Below are 13120 nucleotides of genomic sequence, written 5' to 3'. Positions count from 1 at the left end.
GCTTCTTACTGCGGTGGCTTCTCTTGTTGTGGAGCACGGGCTCTAGGCATGTGGGCTTCAGTAGTTGTGGCATGCAGGCTCAGTAGTTGTGGCTCGAGGGCTCTAGAACACAGTCTCAGTAGTTGCGGTGCACTGGCTTAGTTGCTCCGCAGGATGTGGGATCTTCCCGTACCAGGGCTCGAACCCATGTCCCCTGCATTGGCAGGCGGATTATAAACCACTGTGCCACCAGGGAAGTCTAATATTTTGTACTTTAAAGAAACCAGAAAAGAACACCAGAGTGTAGAAAATAGGCCCTCAGGTCAATGTTCTTATAACTGTACTTTCATTTGCACCCTAAACTAACCATACTCTGCAGTGCATAGGCACTGTATCCAATTTTATTACCTACTCATTTTGACTTATATCCTAAGCCAAAATGGAGAGCTGAATAATAAAGGATCCAGTTTTCTGTGTGTTTAGACTATTTGAATCTTTTCTACCTAAAACCACAACCCTCTAAGTTACCTTACACCAATTAATCAAGCTACCTTCTGCCCTTCTGAGATTAAAAAGTGTATATTATCTAATGATCACATGTAAGAAATGGAAAATGTCAAGGGAATTCAGTTAAGAAGGTATATAAGAAGTATCTTCCCTATCCAAGGCCTGTACTTCACCCCTGCTATGAGCTAATGAGTTATTTTTCTCTTGAAATTTCTTTACCACAATATTCCTTATACCGTCCACAACTATGGTAACTCAGAGCTTCAAAAGTTTTAAAATATTCTTTGTCTTCTCCTTTTTTTTTTTAATCACTATGCATTGATCTAGGAAGTCATTCTAGAATTCCAAGCCTAATTAACTTTAATGAACATTTAAAAAAATTACTTTATACAGTACCATGTTACCCATTAAAAAAAAAAAAGAAGCCTTAGATATCAGTGTTGAAAATTTGTTCTCAAGAAATTAGTAAGAATATTAGAAGTATATGCCTCTCGCTTCAAGGATCAGAGTGACTGATGTGCTCCCAAAATGTGGTAAAAAGGAGAATAGGCAGAAGACATGTCTCAAAACATAGAAGAGAGTTCAGTTCATCTACTCTTGGGAAGTGTCAGTGAATCATGCTTTTTATTTATGGTGTTATGTCCAGCAATAGGTAAAGCTTGGGATCTGCTATTATCCTAGGAATGCATTTGAGCCTGACTGAACAGAGATTCAGCTGGATAGGGATGACCATCCTCTCCCATCACGGGTTAGATGAATGGAGATCTCCAGAGATCCAAAAAGCAGCAGCTGAACTTTAGAGTGATCTGTGGATTGCTATAGCCCAGGTGTAACAGAGCTTCGGGGGCCATGTTCTGACTCTATAGGAGGTAAAAGAGGTCAGGTAAGAGGAATGATATTGTGGTGGTAGATGGGCCATCCAAATAGTAACTTAGAAAGGGATTGCCAAAGAATTTTCACCCTGACTACAGATTGGGACACAGTGTGGGACTTGGAGCACAAGAGTCCACAGTATATTAGCACCAAGCTTCTCAGAGAATCTGCATTACTGAGGACTCATCAGTAAAAAAAAATTCAATTGGGAACCAGAGTTGAAATCCAGTGCTAAGTACTAGACTTATATATGTGGCCAAGGATTGTTGTAGGAAAAATGGGGCATGAGAGGATAGTCATGTCCCAGGTCTCAAGTGAGTCCCTGGGACAGGCCACCAAGTGAGGGTCCTTGGCTTCACACAGGAAAGAATTCAAGAGGGAGCCATAGTAAAGTGAAAGCAGGTTTATTCAGAGCGATACACATTCCACAGACAGAATGCAGTCCATCTCAGAAAGTGAGAAGGGCCCTGAGGTGTGGGAATGGTTGTTTTTATGAGCTAGGTAATTTCATAAGCTAACGAATGGGAAGAATATTCTAAATATCTTGGAGTGGGTGCAGGGATTTCCAGGAATTGGGGCACCATCCACTTTTTGGCCTTCTATTGTTGGCCTCAGAACTGTCATGGCACCTGTGGGTGTGTCGTTTAGCATATGCTAATGTATTACAATGAGTGTATAATGAGGCTCAAGGTCTGTTGGAAGTTGAATGACTCTTCCACCATCTTGGGCCTAGTAGGTTCTAACCGTTTTTTGTGGTATTCTGTTCTTCTTAATGGTTATGTCATTCTTTTAATGGTTGCGCCCTCCCACTCACCTTCCTGTCTCAGGATAAGAAATAAAAATAGGACTTTTGGATCTGGGGAACAGCATAAGACCCAGCATTTACCTGCACCATTGCGCCACTCCCACCCCATGCCAGAATAATTTAATATTACTCTCAACTTTTGGGGAGGCTGAGGTTGCCTTTGTTTCTGCTTTTGTGAGTCCCGTTTGGCCTGGGAACCAGTGATACCGAGCCTGCAGGACAGCAGTTCAGTAGGACTGAATGTGAGCATCTAGGGGTGGCAGAATCAGCAGCTGAGAAGCTGGCAAGGGTTTATTCAATGCAAGGATGCCTCCAGGAATCCATAGGTCACTCTGGTACTCTTCCTACTTACTCCACACATAAATATAGCTCATGTACTTGTTGTATAGATATATATTACAAGTTCAGTTCAGTTGCAGTTCGTTCATGTGATGTAATGTTATACACATATTTTAGTTGTGTATTTTTTGAACTTTGCACTTTTATTTTATATTTTATAGATTATACTCTCTTCTGTTTTCAATTATTTTATAGGCCCTTAAAATCTTAGAGGACTAGGCACTGTGCTGACAATACCTAATGACAAAAAGAGCCCAGACTAAATAATTAAGAATCCACAGCACATTGTCCATGTGAATATTATATTCCCCCTCCTCCTTTTTCTACACCAGTCCTGTGCTATGAAGTCCACGTGTGTTCAGCTGCATTTTCTGTAGCTGATAAAATTTCTCACAGATTATGGCAATAAATGGCCTATATATCTGATTTTTTAAAATTTTGCTGTGTGTTTTCACACTTTTCTGTGCCTGCACAAATATTAAAAATAATTCTTTTTTTTTTCTTTTACTCATTCATCATTGCTACAAAGGCAGTCTAATAATACTAACTAATAGTGCTTCAGTAGCTCCCAGTGTATAAGGTTTTTTACTCCTTCTTGCCTTGGCTACAGAAACCTTAGTAATGGACCTTAGGTATGGATTTGAGAGAGCAAGAGAAGTGGTAGATGATAGCACTTAAAAACCTGATGTTGGGGCCAAGCTGTCTGGATTCAAATCCCAGCTTGTGTTTTTAACTGGATGTACAGTGTTGGGGTCCTTGGGTATGTTTCTTTCATTCTCTAGGGCTTAGTTTCTTCATCTGTGTGATGATATCATGAGAATGTACAATAAAGTGGTACAGAAGAAGCAATTAGGACAGCACCTGGTATAGAGTATAGGGCTATTATTGTTATTACCTTTGAAAACCAAGGGTATAATATTATACCAATTACTTTGAAATCTGCGTTCAGCAATTTTTTTGGTTGCATCTTGATAGTACTTGTAGCAACAGAAGCCAAAGATATATGCCTCCCTTAGTAAGTTTTCAAATGATACTGATAATTATAAAAATGAATAAATGCTAAAAGCTGTGGTTTATTATTATTAGCATGGTTTTAAAGGTTCCTATCAGTGGGTGGTAAAACAATTATAAATCCAGTGACTCAATATCATAGTTTAAATCAAAATCATATTCATGATCAACCAAGTTACCTTGTATTTTACTTTAAAAATATTGAAAGATATCTTCCAATGTGATTAGATGTAAATTTATAATTATTATAACAAATTGTGCTGAGTAGTCTGAAAGCAAAGCAAGTGGCTTTATTTAATTTTTTCTGTTATTTTTATAACTTTATTTATTTGGCATAATTTATCTTTTTTAAAAATTTTATCATATTTAACACTTTTCCTCTGGTGGCTGAACTTTACTGTTCTTAATGGCACTGAGCCAGAAAGGGAATGAGCTCTCTAAAACACTGAAGCTACAAGTTTGTAGGTATTGTTTTTGAGGTCTAGCAAAAAAAGAAAGTAGAGCTCTTGCCTTCTTACCACTGATAGAAAACTGAAACCAATGGCTTGGAGATCAAACTCCCAAAGTTGACAGACTTCTACACATCTCTTATTTATAACAATACATCTACATTGAGGAAAGCCTACCCAATTTTTTATGACTTAATTGCTTCTCTCTTTGCATTTATAACATGACTCTACTTTCTGTCTTTCAACACACATTCCCAAAGAAAGAAAACAGAAAATAAAGCACATTATTCAGTAGAATTTCATTGTTCACTGAGGGTAAAAAAAGGAATGTATAAATGGAAATGCATTTGAAAGCCTTCCCCACTGAAATCTGGCAGGAGGTAAAACACTTCATTAGGGTTTGTAACATCGATGGCGAATGGCTTTACACAAAGTGCTACCTTTGCAAATCAGGCACAGAATTAACTGTCAAGGAGATGTAAGACCATAGCAGATTCCAATCTATTTTGCACCAAGTACTCTATGGGAATACTGTACCTCTGCAACTCCAAGATTTAGGTTTTATAAACCATTGGTAGAGATTCACCACTGAATCTTCATTTAGTTCTGAAATAAGGTCTCTTTATAATGACACTGTGTGAAGGGCATAGCTACATCCTGGAAGTCAGTGCACATTTTATTGATATGCTCAAAGAATTATACACAAAAAGTAATCCATATTTCCAAAATTTTAAATGGAGACAGTGGCGTATCCTAATGCTATAATGATCATAATTATATGTCACTTGGCAAAATGTATGGTTAAAGATAATGTCAGAGTTGCTTTTTAAAATTCAGGGTTAGACACTTACAAAGTAAAGCCTCTGATCTGCTCATATCAACTTCTGTTATTGACAACGTTATTAGTATTAATAAGTATGTTTGCTTGGCTGAATTACAGACACACAACTTGCAAGTACCTTTTAAACAGATCCCACTCTTCAGTATTTAACTGTCTCTTTACCATCCCCTTCCTCCCAACCACTATTCTTCTTCCTGGCTGACATTTTTTCCTGGGTAAGAGTCAAGGCATCAGGAATGACCCTTTCTTTCATTATATTTATAAATAGCACATATGTCATTTAATATTCTTCATGTAAAAATAAAAAGCTATGAATTTAATTGCTTGCAGTGTCCAGGTTGAAGTAAAGATCATCTCCACAGGACCTTAGTTTCCCCCTCCTTCCATGGAAAGTGTATGACTTGTTTTATTTATTTATTTTTTTGCATTAGATTTTAAGAAATCTAGGTATAATTACCATGCTTACATGTGGTTTGGATCCCATACCCTGGCGTGAGATTCTTAATATTTCTAATTTTCCTTTTACTGAAGGATTTTATCTCCATTTTTACCTTGTTTTCAACTGTGTTGGTAGATTTTGAGCTCCTCAAGGATAGGGACTATGTCTGACTCTTCTGTACCCCAAAGTGCTAGAGTGCCTATGGAATAAATGTGTTGAATTTTAGTTATGTGACTATTAAAATGTAGTCTTTTAGGAAAAGGGATAGCTATATTTTAAAATTGTGTAGAATTAAAGAGGTTCAAAGTTTAAATGGCTTGGAATAAATTATTTGAGAAAACTGCATAGCATCATTATTATTTCTAGATGGTTTCAGCAGGGACCTAGTTTTAAGTTGTCTTCTTGTGATTTTGAAACTTCCCTGCAGGTAAGAATCACCTTGGATACTTGTCAAACAGACAGATCCTACAGAATCAGAATATGTAACAGAGAAGATTGAAAATCTTAGATTTAAGCTGTAGGGACAACTGTTAAATAGTGCTTAAAGAGTAATATTGAAATGTGCAATGAAAGAAGAAAGTGATGTGAAAGTATCAGGAATTGAGGAGGAAATGAAAGTCATCACAAGAAGCAACAGGGAGCTGCTGCTTTCAGTAGCTCCAGTGATCCTATTCCTGGGAGTTTTCATTAGAAAGAAAAGTTGACAGACCTTCTGCTAGCCAGGTTTCCACTAGAAACGGGTGGAGTGTCAATCTGGGAAAACCATATGGGTCAAAAATCCTTTTTTCTGTATCATTGTGAATCACTCCTAAAATCTAATGTGGGAGGGACTTCCCTGGTGGCGCAGTGGTTGAGAGTCCACCTGGCGATGCAGGGGACACGGGTTCGTGCCCCGGTCCGGGAAGATCCCACATGCCGCGGAGTGGCTAGGCCCGTGAGCCATGGCCACTGAGCCTGTGCATCCGGAGCCTGTGCTCCACAACGGGAGAGGCCACAACAGTGAGAGGCCTGCATACTGAAAAAATAGATAAATAAATAAAATAAAATAAAATCTAATGTGGGAATGATTAAAAGGACAGGACTGAGAAGAGAATAACCATAACTTCACCAGGACATCTGGAACATAAGAAACCAGAGTGGTGGTCTTAAAAAACATTTAAGAGGGCTAACTGCCAATAGCTGAATTGAGCCATGTGGTTCAATTTTTTGTTTGTTTGTTTGTTTGAGTTTTATTAAACTATATACCCTCTCTTTTATTTGATCACACTTCACTGCACATGGGAAAACATTCTCTTTAACTTTTTTACTTTCTCCTATGTCTCTAAAATAAGAATAAGATAGTCTTTCTTTCTCTTTGCACTTTGTCCCATTTCTGAGTCAATAAAGTACTATTATTATAGCTGATACACATTAGAGGACTTTATCCTTTTTGTAATATTTACTGGGTGTCTGTTAACTGAATAAGTCATACTTGGCAGGGCTCTGAGGGGAGAGTGACAGAATATGGTACAGAGCTGATCACAGGAGTGATCGGGGCAGTTCCTATTTTGCTTAATGTCTAGTAGGTTAGGCAGAGAAATAAGCAATTACTATAGTATCTGAATAGTACTACTGATGGGATAATACAGGGAGTTATAAAGCCATAAAAGAGAAAAAAACTCAGTTATGGATGTTACTTTATTGGTTATCTACTCCTGCATAACAAAATACCCCAAACCATAGTAGATTGAAACAACAGAGCTTCTATGGGTCAGAAATCTGCACACTATGTAGCTGGATTCCTTACTCAGAATTTCTACCATGGGTGCACATAAGGTGTAAGCTAGCGTTGTAATAATCTCAGTATTCACCTGGGGGAGAATTCACATCCAATCTCAATCACAGGGTTGTTGGCAGGGATTGGTTCCTTGTAGTGCACTGGTCTGAGAGCCTCAGGCCTTTGTGGCTGGTGGCTGGAAGTCAGCCTCAGTGCCTTCCCATCTGGGTCTCTCTCCATTGGTTAACTCACATGTCAACTGGATTCCATCAGAGTCAGCAAGTAAGAGAGCAAGAGAGAACCAGCAAGACAGAAACTAGTCTTTTTGTAACCTTACCTTGGAAGTGACATTCATTCTCTTTTGCCCTATTCTAGTGTTTAGAAGTAGATCATACTCTCTTTTAAATGCACACTGAAGGGGGGTGGTGGTGGGGGGGATTATACGAGGTCATAAATATTAGGAAGCAGGAAACATTAGGACCATTTTAGAGGCTGCCTACTACAGTTGCTAATTACAGATTTCTAAAAACAATAGAACAATCAGAGCCCTAAGTTTGTTTTCTTTTTTGCGGTACATGGACCTCTCACTATTGTGGCCTCTCCCGTTGTGGAGCACAGGCTCCGGACGCGCAGGCTCAGCGGCCATGGCTCACAGGCCCAGCCGCTCCGCGGCACGTGGGATCCTCCCGGACCAGGGCACGAACATGTGTCCCCTGCATCAGCAGGCGGACTCTCAACCACTGCGCCACCAGGGAAGCCTTGGAGCCCTAAGTTTTGATGTGGAATCAGGTGTAATAATGAATGCTAAATATTAGTGGTAATGATAGGAGCTGTGGTAGTAATCATGATAATAGTTGCAACAGTAGCAGTAACAATAAGCAAGTTCAATAATAATAGTAATCCAAGAGAAAGAAAAAATATTTTTAATATTTTAATAATATAATATCTACTAATTCTGTATTCTAGATACAGCAGCTGGATTCATTTCAGAAGCAGATGACTTTGATATTTTGGAAAAAACACTTGACTGATATTTTTTTGTTGTGATAGGTGAAGGCTTTGTGGCATGATCTGAAAAATTTTTTACACATTGCAAGTCAAACTCATTAGTGTATTATGAAATCAATTAAGTGGATTGAGAGCAGGATGCAGAAGACAGAGACTGAAAAAGTTAATTGTTCAGTATAAAAAAAAATTAGGGATATGAAGTCTTATCTAGAAAAGGAAAATGATATGGGAGAAACCTTGCATGGAAAATTGACCTAAGGCAAGGGAGGAAGCTTGGAATTGGTTCTAATATTTTTTCACTATTTAAAATTCTTCCTAAGTTTCCATATATTTCATCAGAATTTTTTGTTTGTGTTAGTGAAGGAAAATGTGTGTGGGGTGAGTGTTACAGAGAGAAGTCAGCGACATGGAAGCAGTGAGCAAGGACTGAGATCTGGGCAAGAAAGCAGGCAGCTGCAGGAACAGCTCAGATTCAGACATGAGACCCAGTTAGGTTGCCTTCAATATCCAAGGAGTGAGAGTAGAATCCACATCCAGTAGTATCTTAGGTAGGACCAGCACTTCACTCAGTAGTACCATGCTGATTGGGATGGGAGTAGGAGACTAGATCCAAGATGCTGTGATTGAAAACGGGACTTAAATCCCTTAAAAACCTTAAAACTACATTAATATCCATTATTAATATTTAAAGAAATTCAAATTACCTGTTTTCTTGAAAATCATGTACAATTCTTTTTTAAAAATGCCCTTTATATACTTCAATTATTCTATTGATATTTTAGGAATAGCTTTATTTAAAATTTCAGAAAACATGGTTTATAACTGCAGTATAGTTTATTCTACTTGACATATTTATTCGTTGTGATTCATTTGCTAATGTGTTCTTTTATATATTTGAATTTTATGATGTTTTGATATAAAAAAAATTCCTAAGAAATGGGAGCTTGAGGATATTAGCTCCTGCTTCTTGACTGAAGCAGTAATTGGTGAAATGAACTCAGGCACAGTTAGTGATTTCAAGATACTGAAGAAAACTAATAGAGGACAGGTGTATAATGAAATCAGAGTTGGCTGTGTTTCTGGATCTTTTTCCTGCTGAGAAAATACAGTTAGTTGTTCTGTACACGAGGGACATACAGTAGTCTCATATTCAAATGAAAGTTGTAATAATTCTTTTTTGGATTAGCAGTTAAGCAAGCATAAACATTTATCAGATTGTGAAGAAAGAAAAAACCTAAAAAACAAATGAAAGGGACTCTGAGAGGGCTCATGCCAAGGAGTACTTACCAGAACTTCTGCTGCCAGTGTCCTTGTCCTCAGAGTGAGCCACAGCCAACTCCGCCTCCACAGGAGACCCTGCAACACTAGCAGCAAGCTCTCCAGCTGAGTCTAATGCGTGGTGGTGTTCAGTAACCACTGAGTTACAGTGGACTGTGGGCAGACATCGTTCCAGGCAGAGATCATGGCCGCAGCTTCTTAATAGCAGCCGAGTAGAGGACAGGCTCTTGGTGCTCCAGCCAGGTGTCAGGGCTGTGCCTATGAGGTGGGAGATCCAAGTTCAGGACACTGGTCAACAAGAGACTCTCAGCTCCACGTAATATCAAATGGCGAAATCACCCAGAGATCTCCATTGTAACGGCAAGACCAAGCTCCACTCAATGACCAGCAAGCTACAGTGCTAGACACCCTATGCCAAACAACTAGCAAGACAGGAAAAAAAACCCATCCATTAGCAGAGAGGCTACCTAAAATCATAATAAGGCCACAGACACGCCAAAACACACCACCAGACATGGACTTGCCCAACAGAAAGACAAGATCCAGCCTCATCCCCCAGAACACAGGCACTAGTCCCCTCCACCAGAAAGCCTACACAACCCAATGAACCAACCTTACCTGCTGGGGACACACACCAAAAACAACGGGAACTACGAACCTGCAGCCTGCAAAAAGGAGACCCCAAACACAGTAAGTTAAGCAAAATGAGAAGACAGAGAAACACACAGCAGATGAAGGAGAAAAGCAAAAACCCAACAGACCTAACAAACGAAGAGGAAGTACAGTCTACCTGAAAAAGAATTCAGAATAATGATAGTAAAGATGATCCAAAATCTTGGATACAGAATGGAGAAAATACAAGAAACATTTAACAAGGACCTAGAAGAACTAAAGAGCAAACAGATAACAATGAACAACACAATAAATGAAATTAAAACTTCTCCAGAAGGGATCAATCACAGAATAACTGAGGCAGAAAAACGGATAAGTGACCTGGAAGATAAAATAGTGGAAATAACTACTGCAGAGCAGAATAAAGAAAAAAGAATGAAAAGAATTGAGGACAGCCTCAGAGACCTCTGGGACAACATTAAATGCACCAAAATTGGAATTATAAGGGTCCCAGAAGAAGAAGAGAAATAGAAAGTGACTGAGAAAATATTTGAAGAAATTATAGTTGAAAACTTCCCTAATATGGTAAAGGAGATAGTTAATCAAGTCCAGGAAGCAAAGAGAGTCCCATTCAGGATAAATCAAAGGAGAAACACACCAAGACACATATTAACCAAACTATCAAGAATAAGTACAAAGAACAAATATTAAAAGCAGCAAGGGAAAAACAACAAATAACACATAAGGGAATCCCCATAAGGTTAACAACTGATCTTTCAGCAGAAACTCTGCAAGCCAGAGGGACTGGCAGGACATATTTAAAGTGATGAAGGAGAAGAACCTGCAACCAAGATTACTCTACCCAGCAAGGATCTCATTCAGATTTTTTTTTCTTTTTTTTTAACATCTTTATTTGAGTATAATTGTTTTACAATGGTGTGTTAGTTTCTGCTTTATAACAAAGTGAATCAGCTATACATATACATATATCCCCATATCTCTTCCCTCTTGTGTCTCCCTCCCACCATCCCTATCCCACCCCTCTAGGTGGTCACAAAGCACCTAGCTGATCTCCCTGTGCTATGTGGTTGCTTCCCACTAGCTATCTATTTTACATTTGGTAGTGTATATATGTCCATGCCACTCTCTCACTTTGTCCCAGCTTACCCTTCCCCTCCCCGTGTCCTCAAGTCCATTCTCTTCATCTGCATCTTTATTCCTGTCCTGCCCCTAGGTTCTTCAGAACCTAACTTGCTCTTTTGATGACAACTCTTTATATTTATATATAAGTTGTAATTAGCATGAAGGCAACTGGTCTACCAGCTGGAACTGTCTTTAAGCTGGGAATGTCTTAAGTCAATTTCTTTCTTTCTTTTTTTTTTTTTTAACATCTTTATTGGGGTATAATTGCTTTACAATGGTGTGTTAGTTTCTGCTTTATAACAAAGTGAATCAGTTACACATATACATATGTTCCCATATCTCTTCCCTCTTGCGTCTCCCTCCCTCCCACCCTCCCTATCCCACCCCTCCAGGCTGTCCCAAAGCACCGAGCCAATATCCCTGTGCCATGCGGCTGCTTCCCACTAGCTATCTACCTTACTACGTTTGTTAGTGTGTATATGTCCATGACTCTCTCTCGCCCCGTCACAGCTCACCCTTCCCCCTCCCCATAACCTCAAGTCCGTTCTCTAGGAGGTCTGCGTCTTTATTCCTGCCTTACCCCTAGGTTCTTCATGACATTTTTTTTTCTTAAATTCCGTATATATGTGTTAGCATACGGTATTTGTCTTTTACTTTCTGACTTACTTCACTCTGTATGACAGACTCTAGGTCTATCCACCTCATTACAAATAGATCAATTTCGTTTCTTTTTATGGCTGAGTAATATTCCATTGTATATATGTGCCACATCTTCTTTATCCATTCATCCGATGATGGGCACTTAGGTTGTCTCCATCTCCGGGCTATTGTAAATAGAGCTGCAATGAACATTTTGGTACATGACTCTTTTTGAATTTCGGTTTTCTCAGGGTATATGCCCAGTAGTGGGATTGCTGGGTCATATGGTAGTTCTATTTGTAGTTTTTTAAGGAACCTCCATACTGTTCTCCATAGTGGCTGAACCAATTCACATTCCCACCAGCAGTGAAAGAGTGTTCCCTTTTCTCCACACCCTCTCCAGCATTTATTGTTTCTAGATTTTTTGATGATGGCCATTCTGACTGGTGTGAGATGATATCTCATTGTAGTTTTGATTTGTATTTCTCTAATGATTAATGATGTTGAGCATTCTTTCATGTGTTTGTTGGCAGTCTGTATATCTTCTTTGGAGAAATGTCTATTTAGGTCTTCTGCCCATTTTTGGATTGGGTTGTTTGTTTTTTTGTGATTGAGCTGCATGAGCTGCTTGTAAATTTTGGAGATTAATCCTTTGTCGGTTGCTTCATTTGCAAATATTTTCTCCCATTCTGAGGGTTGTCTTTTCGTCTTGTTTATGGTTTCCTTTGCTGTGCAAATGCTTTGAAGTTTCATTAGGTCCCATTTGTTTATTTTTGTTTTTATTTCCATTACTCTAGGAGGTGGGTCAGAAAGAATCTTGCTGTGATTTATGTCATAGAGTGTTCTGCCTATGTTTTCCTCTAAGAGTTTGATAGTTTCTGGCCTTATATTTAGGTCTTTAATCCATTTTGAGCTTATTTTTGTGTATGGTGTTAGGGAGTGTTCTAATTTCATTCTTTTACATGTACCTGTCCAGTTTTCCCAGCACCACTTATTGAAGAGGCTGTCCTTTCTCCACTGTACATTCCTGCCACCTTTATCAAAGATAAGGTGTCCATATGTGCATGGGTTTATCTCTGGGCTCTCTATCCTGTTCCATTGATCTATCTTTCTGTTTTTGTGCCAGTACCATACCGTCTTGATAACTGTAGCTTTGTAGTATAGTCTGAAGTCAGGGAGTCTGATTCCTCCAGTTCCTTTTTTTGTTCTCAAGATTGCTTTGGCTATTCGGGGTCTTTTGTGTTTCCATACAAATTGCGAAATTTTTTGTTCTAGTTCTGTGAAAAATGCCAGTGGTAGTTTGATAGGGATTGCATTGAATCTATAGATTGCTTTGGGTAGTAGAGTCATTTTCACAATGTTGATTCTTCCAATCCAAGAACATGGTATATGTCTCCATCTATTTGTATCATCTTTAATTTCTTTCATCAGTGTCTTATAA

Source organism: Leucopleurus acutus, assembly GCF_964270905.1.
Source record: "Leucopleurus acutus genome assembly, chromosome: 7".
Taxonomy (NCBI): Eukaryota; Metazoa; Chordata; class Mammalia; order Artiodactyla; family Delphinidae; genus Leucopleurus; species Leucopleurus acutus.
The sequence above is the reverse complement of the archived record's forward strand: the minus strand, read 5'-3'. Positions refer to the sequence as shown.